Source organism: Vigna unguiculata, chromosome 3 (genome assembly GCF_004118075.2).
Source record: "Vigna unguiculata cultivar IT97K-499-35 chromosome 3, ASM411807v1, whole genome shotgun sequence".
Classification (NCBI taxonomy): domain Eukaryota; kingdom Viridiplantae; phylum Streptophyta; class Magnoliopsida; order Fabales; family Fabaceae; genus Vigna; species Vigna unguiculata.
Window position 1 is genome coordinate 53,727,852 of NC_040281.1, and position 6,689 is coordinate 53,734,540.

The following is a 6,689-nucleotide window of genomic DNA, read 5'->3' on the forward strand; positions in this document are numbered from 1 at the left end:
TTTAAATAAATAGTATAAATATTATACAAAATATTTATTTTTTAATAACAATTATTTTGTAGTTTAATAAAATTTTTGCAAGAATTAAAAAAAAAGTAAGCATCTATGTTTCTATGTAAATTATATGAAGCATTGATAATAATACTAATCACTAGAAATATTTAAGGATAATATTGATTACAACCAGTATTAATAATAATATTGTGGTAAAGATATCTCTTTATCCGGTTATATTTGAACTAAATTTGTGTTCCTTGTAATTTTAATCTTAGTTTAATTTTTCTTTTAGTTTTTGTTTTCGTTCACAAATGTCAATTGGTTTTCTATTTTTTTTAGTCTCAACTTGGTTACAATTTTTGAAAAATTGATATAATTTAGCATTTTTCATTAAGAATAACGATTTGCTTTATTGGTGTAATTTATATAATCTTAAGGTGTGTTTGAATGAAGTAATTTAAGATAGTAATTCATTTATTTGGAGAATTTGAATTTCTTTGGAGTAAAATGACTTGTTTGAATTAGGAAATTAAAATGGAATTGAAATAGAGGAATTTTAAGAAGATATTTCAAATCACTAAAATAGTAGAATTTGAAATTCACTCAAAAATGAAAGAAATTGAAATTCCACAATTTGTGGAATTTCTCATTGTCCAATATTAGAAGTGTCAATTGGGCCTAGATGACCCATATGACCTAGACAGGTTGAGCTAGTCTGACGACTCATGCAGGCCGACCAGATGATCTAGACAAACCAAGTAGGCCCAGCGACACAGACGAGCTTGGCGGGCCCAACTACCAAAATGAGTCAGGCAGACCCGATAACCCAAACAGGTCAAGCGGACTCGACAACCAAGACATGTCAAACAGGCCTGATGACTCAAACGAGTTGGGGGCCTGATGAACTAGATGATCCCAACCACTCATACGGACCATGCCGTCCAAATTTTGAAATTCATACAAATTTGGTTGAGTTGACCTCGACCAAAATTTTGAAAAATTTGGTTTAGTCTGCACCAGCCAAAATTTGGCAGAATCTGATTGAGTTGGCTCTAACCTAAATTTGGCCAAATTGGACTGAGTTACATCAGCCAACATTTGACCGAATTGGGTCGAGTCAGGTCGATCAAAATTTGGCCGAATTTAAATATTTTTAGGTTACAATTATATTTGTTCAATTTAATTTCAAAAATTATATATTAAATAAATATTATTAAAATTAAATTTTATCTCATAAGATAAATTCAATTATTTTATCCAAACAAGAGATTGAAATGTAAGATATTTCAATTATTTTATCCAAACAGATTATTTAGAAAATGAAGGGAATTCAATTGCAAGAATTTCAAATATAATGTATTTCGATTTCTTAGAATTGTTGAAATGCTTCATCCAAACACAAGGTTTGTGTTAATTTTTGAAAAAAATTATTGATTCACTTCAAAAAAATTTAACGAAAATGACCAAATTGCATCAAATTTTCCAAAATCGAAACCAAATTAAGATTAAAAAAATTGGAGGACCAACTTGACATTTTTGGAAAAAAATGATCAAAAAGTGTAATTAAACTTTCAATTTTTTAATAATTTTGGAGGCCTAAAACAAACTTAAGAACGATGTCTTTCATCTAAAATTTATTTTTTGAGTTTTTTCTGATGTAAAATTATCTATTTAGTTGTCGTAATTAATTTCATTTAACTTTCACAGTGTTCTCCAACTCCAACTCGTGTTCATCACTTATTTCATTAGAGATTTCATCCCCATTATCCACCAAAAAGCAAAATCTTAACCTAGTTAGTGATTCTGCACTCCAATCCAAGCAAAAATTTCATTTTCTTATCAAAATATATGAGAAAAAAACTCTCGAAACTTATAAATAGAAAAGTACCGAAAAATAAAATGAAAAAAAAAACACATTTTTAATCCTAATACAAATTCAACAAATAATATAAAAACAACATCAACACAAACAAAAAAAAAAAACATAGTAACCAAAAATGAAGATAAAAAGATTGGTACACACATGTAGCATGAGATTCAAGGAATGAAATATGCCAAAATCCTCAAAAGAAAAAGTCTAGAATAAGAGAAAACAAGGAGAGGCAAGAAGTGAAATCACTAGATAAGAAGTCACAAAGAGATAAATGAAGAAAATAGAAATAAAAAATGATTATAAAAAAATAAAGGTAACTATTTATTCTATTTTTTGTGAACAAAATTATAATTTATTGAAAAAAGTTTTAACTCATTAAATATCATTTTTATACCAAAAAAATTAATAGACACTGATAATAATTTAATTAAATTTTATTCTCAAACATAAAGTCACAATTAATTTAATAGAGGTACATAAGTACTCAACTTTTTTAGGTTTTTTTTTCTTAAACATAACTTTATAATTAATTTAATAGATATATACTAATACTATAATTTTTTTTTGAAGTTTTTTGTTGTGTTAAACATAATTTTATAATTAATTTAATAGAGAAATATTAGTATAAAAAAAATGAGACTTTTTCCTAGAGACTCAAGCTATTGTTTGATCAACTTGTCCCTAAAAGTAATATATATATATATATATATATATATATATATATATATATATATATATATATTTTTGTATTGTGAGACCCTAAAAAAATAAATAAATAATAATAATAATAATAATAATATAAAATAAAATAACTATAAGAGAAAATGAGTCTTATAAAATGGGTATACAAATTTTATTATTAGTAAGGACAAAACTACAAATAAAGATCTCCAACAAAGTCACTTTCTTTTCTCATAAAGTTTCTAACTCCATAGTTTTTGATAACCCTCTTACATATCTCTAAAATCCTGACTATGTTTCTCATATTCTTGAAGAGCTGAACATGATTCTATGTGATCTTAACAAGACAATCATTCCAACCAATCAATTTTAGTTATAGAGTGAGTTCTAATTTTTCTCTATTTCTTAAGATAATTTGTGTTTGACCATCATGTGAATATGAGAGTGTTGCATATGTTTGAAACAAACTCTTTAAAATTCTTGATCTTCTATAAATGCAAAGGTGTGTTTTGATTATTAAATCAAAACTTCTATTTGTGTCTTTAGAACGGTTGGAGGAACATAAGAGATAAGGTCTTTGGTTTTCAAATAGAGCTCGAAGTTAGTTTGATTTGACATTGTAGAATTGTTTAAGTAAATAGTTTACGATTGATGAAGTTCGCTATGTTAAATGTGTAAAAATTGGAGATTTTGGTCTTTGGCTATTTGATTTGTTGAATTCAGTTAATTTGGTGAGAAATGGTTTGAAGAGATTAGTTTTATGTCAATAAATAATTTAGAATAGAGTGATAGGTACTAGAAGGGGCCAATTGAGAAAACTGCGCAATTTTCCTACATATAAGTGTACATATCATTGTACAAAAAATTGAAGCGTACAAATATTTAAGTTTTTTCAAGGGTAGTAACGTCATTGCCTTTAGGCCACCCGCAAAAAAAAAGACCTGAAAAAAAAATTATTACTAATAATTCCCTATTAATTAATTATAAAAATATTTTTTTTAAAAAAAACCTCAAAAAAATATTTTGTACTAATATACCTCTATTAAATTAATTATAAAATTATGTTTGAGATAGAAAAGGCTTCAAAAGAAAATATTATTACTAATATAGCTATATTACATTAATTACAAGTTTATGTTTGAGAATAAAATTTAATTAAATTATTATTAGTGTATGTTAATTTTTATGGTATTAAAATTGATAATTAATGAGTTAAAACCTTTATTTAGTAAATTATAATTTTGTTTACGAAGAAGATGATGATTAGTTATTTTAATTCTCTTATAATTTTATTTTCTTCTTTTATCTTTGTATCTCTTTGTGACTTCTCTTATCTATCTTTACTTTTTCTTCTCTTCTAAGAGTCATTTTTTTAGGGCCTTAACAGATTACAATCATTCAATCTCATAGTGTCCGTGTGTACCAATTTTTCATCTTCATTTCTAGTTAATATATATTTTCTTTCTATTTGTGTACTAAAATTAGAAATGCTTTCTTTTGTTTCCAGATTTGTTTTTTGGTACTTTTCTATTTATAAGTTTCAAGAGTTTTTTTGCATGTATTTTGACGAGGAACTTGAATTGTTTTATAAAACTATTAATTAGATTAATGGTTAGTCTTTTGGTGAATAATAAATTAATTGGAGCATAATTCAAAGTTGAATTTTATGTAGAAAGATAATTCAAGTTAAAAAAAAATAATACTTACTATCAAGTTGAGAAGAACCTAAGTTTTGTGAAAAACGTATTAGACGCAAAAGAAACAATTTCATGAAAATATTGAGAATGAAATTGTAACATATCTTCAAGAATCGTTTAGAATTTATTACTTTTTGTGTATTGTAGATAAATAAATTACCACACTTCAGAGTAAATTTGAACAATTTAAAATATATGAAAATATTTTTTGTTTTTTATGTAGTGTTAAAAAATTAAAATCTAGGTTGTACATTCTTGAAAGAAAAATGCTTAAATCTTGAAAAATCTTTAAAACATGATATATGCAAGGAGGAAGCCAATTTGGTTGATTATGGCCCCAAATTAATTGTTGAGGGGGAGATTTGTCAGGTGGATCACCAATTTGTTGGGCTCACACTGATTTATTTAAGAAAAATAAAATTAGTTTTTTTTTATGGGCTCCCAACCTATTATGTAATTCAAATATGCAACCCTTGCATCAGGTTAAGAGTTGGGATTATCATAAGAAAAATATATTTTATATTGTGATAGTCAAAGTGCAATCCATCTCAGCAAGAACTCAACTTTTCATTCAAGGTCAAAGCATATTGAAGTCCAATATCATTGGATGCGAGATGCATTAGAGATGAAACAATTGTCATTAGAGAAAATTCATACTGATGAGAATGGGTCAGATATGATGACAAAGATCTTACCTGCAGGAAAATATGCTATATGCAAGGAGAAAAGAAAACCAGTTTGGTTGATTATGACCCCAATTAATGGTTGAAGAGGAGATTTGTAGGTCACCAAATTATTGGGCCCACACTGATTTGTTTAAGAAAAATAAAATAAGTTTTTTTTATGGGTTCCTAACCCATTATGCAATTTAAATATGCAACCCTTGCATCAGTTACAAGAGTAAAAAAAAATAGAGTGAAACAGAGAGAGAAGTTGTGAGTGCCTCTGGTGAGAAGCCATCAGAGAGATCGAAGAAGAAGGAAGATAAGAAGTTACCTTGAAGAAAAGGTTTTATTTCTCATATCATATATTGAGGTTCTCTATTGTTTATTTAAAGTACCCATTGGGGTTTGTTATGCACCTTGTTGGTGAAGAGAATAGTGTTATGTTGATCCTTGGAATCTCCAAGAGAACTTGTGGTGTACCCATTAATTTGTATTAGTGGAAATTTTTACTGGATAAGGTCCCGTGGGTTTTTCCTCTGTATTGACCCTCCATATTGAAGTTTTTCACGTTAAAATTTTTGGTGTTTGTTGATTCCTCCCTTCTCTATTTTATGCATTTTATTATTTTGCATATTATTTATTTACGAAAGATTTGATCTAGATTTTGCTTCCGCTCTTTTATTTTTTATATCTTGTGAACACTTGTATCATTGTATTTTTTAACAGAAACACATATCTCAACATATTAATTTAGTATATCTCTCTATTTTCAGGAAGCCATTGCAATTTAGTCTCCAAGTTAACTTTGGACACTAATTTGGAAATGGGTACAACTTCTAATCTCTCTCTTTATTCTTCTTCCTACTCTGAGTTAAGTTAGTCTGATTCATGAGTCTAGATTTTTTATTAATATATTATTATTATTATTTATATAATTTAAAACATCAAGTGTCAAAATAGATAGTATATGTGATGAACTAAAATGTACAAATGCTTTCCTAAGTTTAAAACACTTAATTGTCTTGTGTGACTTTTCCAGTGTCTTCTGACTGAATTTAAGTTTTTTTTTGCGGACCTACCTTTTTCTCTATTTTCTTTATCTGATTCTCATAATTGGTTTGAAAAGTATTACACGTTAAACAAGGATTGTGCCTTTTCACGGAGAAATTCTTTCTCGAGTTGGATGAGGCCGAAATATCACTATAACTTGTTAAATTTGATAAATGTTACAATAATTTAGCAAAATATTTTTAAATGTTAATTACTTTTTATAAAAGTTAAAATTTAGCAACATTTGTAAAATGTTATAGATTGGTAACATTAATTAAATATCGCAATTAATATTGTAAAATGTTACTTAGGTCAACCAGCTAACATTCGTTCATAATTTTGGAATGCAGTTAAAAACACCTTTTGATGTAGAATGTTATACGCATTTTGATTAATTTTTTTTAATCATCTAATTATAAATAGTTTTATGAAGGAATGTTATCCGGGTGAAAATGAAGTGACTTAAGAAGTCAACTTTAACTTTAACTCAAATATTTTTAAAATGAGATTTGCATCCACTTGTATTGTATAATTATAAATTAATTTTATCTCTAGGAATGTAGGACTTCTAACACTCATCATATATATATATATATCGAGCATGAGACAGACATTAATTTGTGATCTAATAATACATTGCTAGCGAGTGAAAGAGTAAAGCCAATGAATAATAAGTTTTTCATAGTGGATGATACAATAGGTCAAATAAATAACAAATATTTTTAG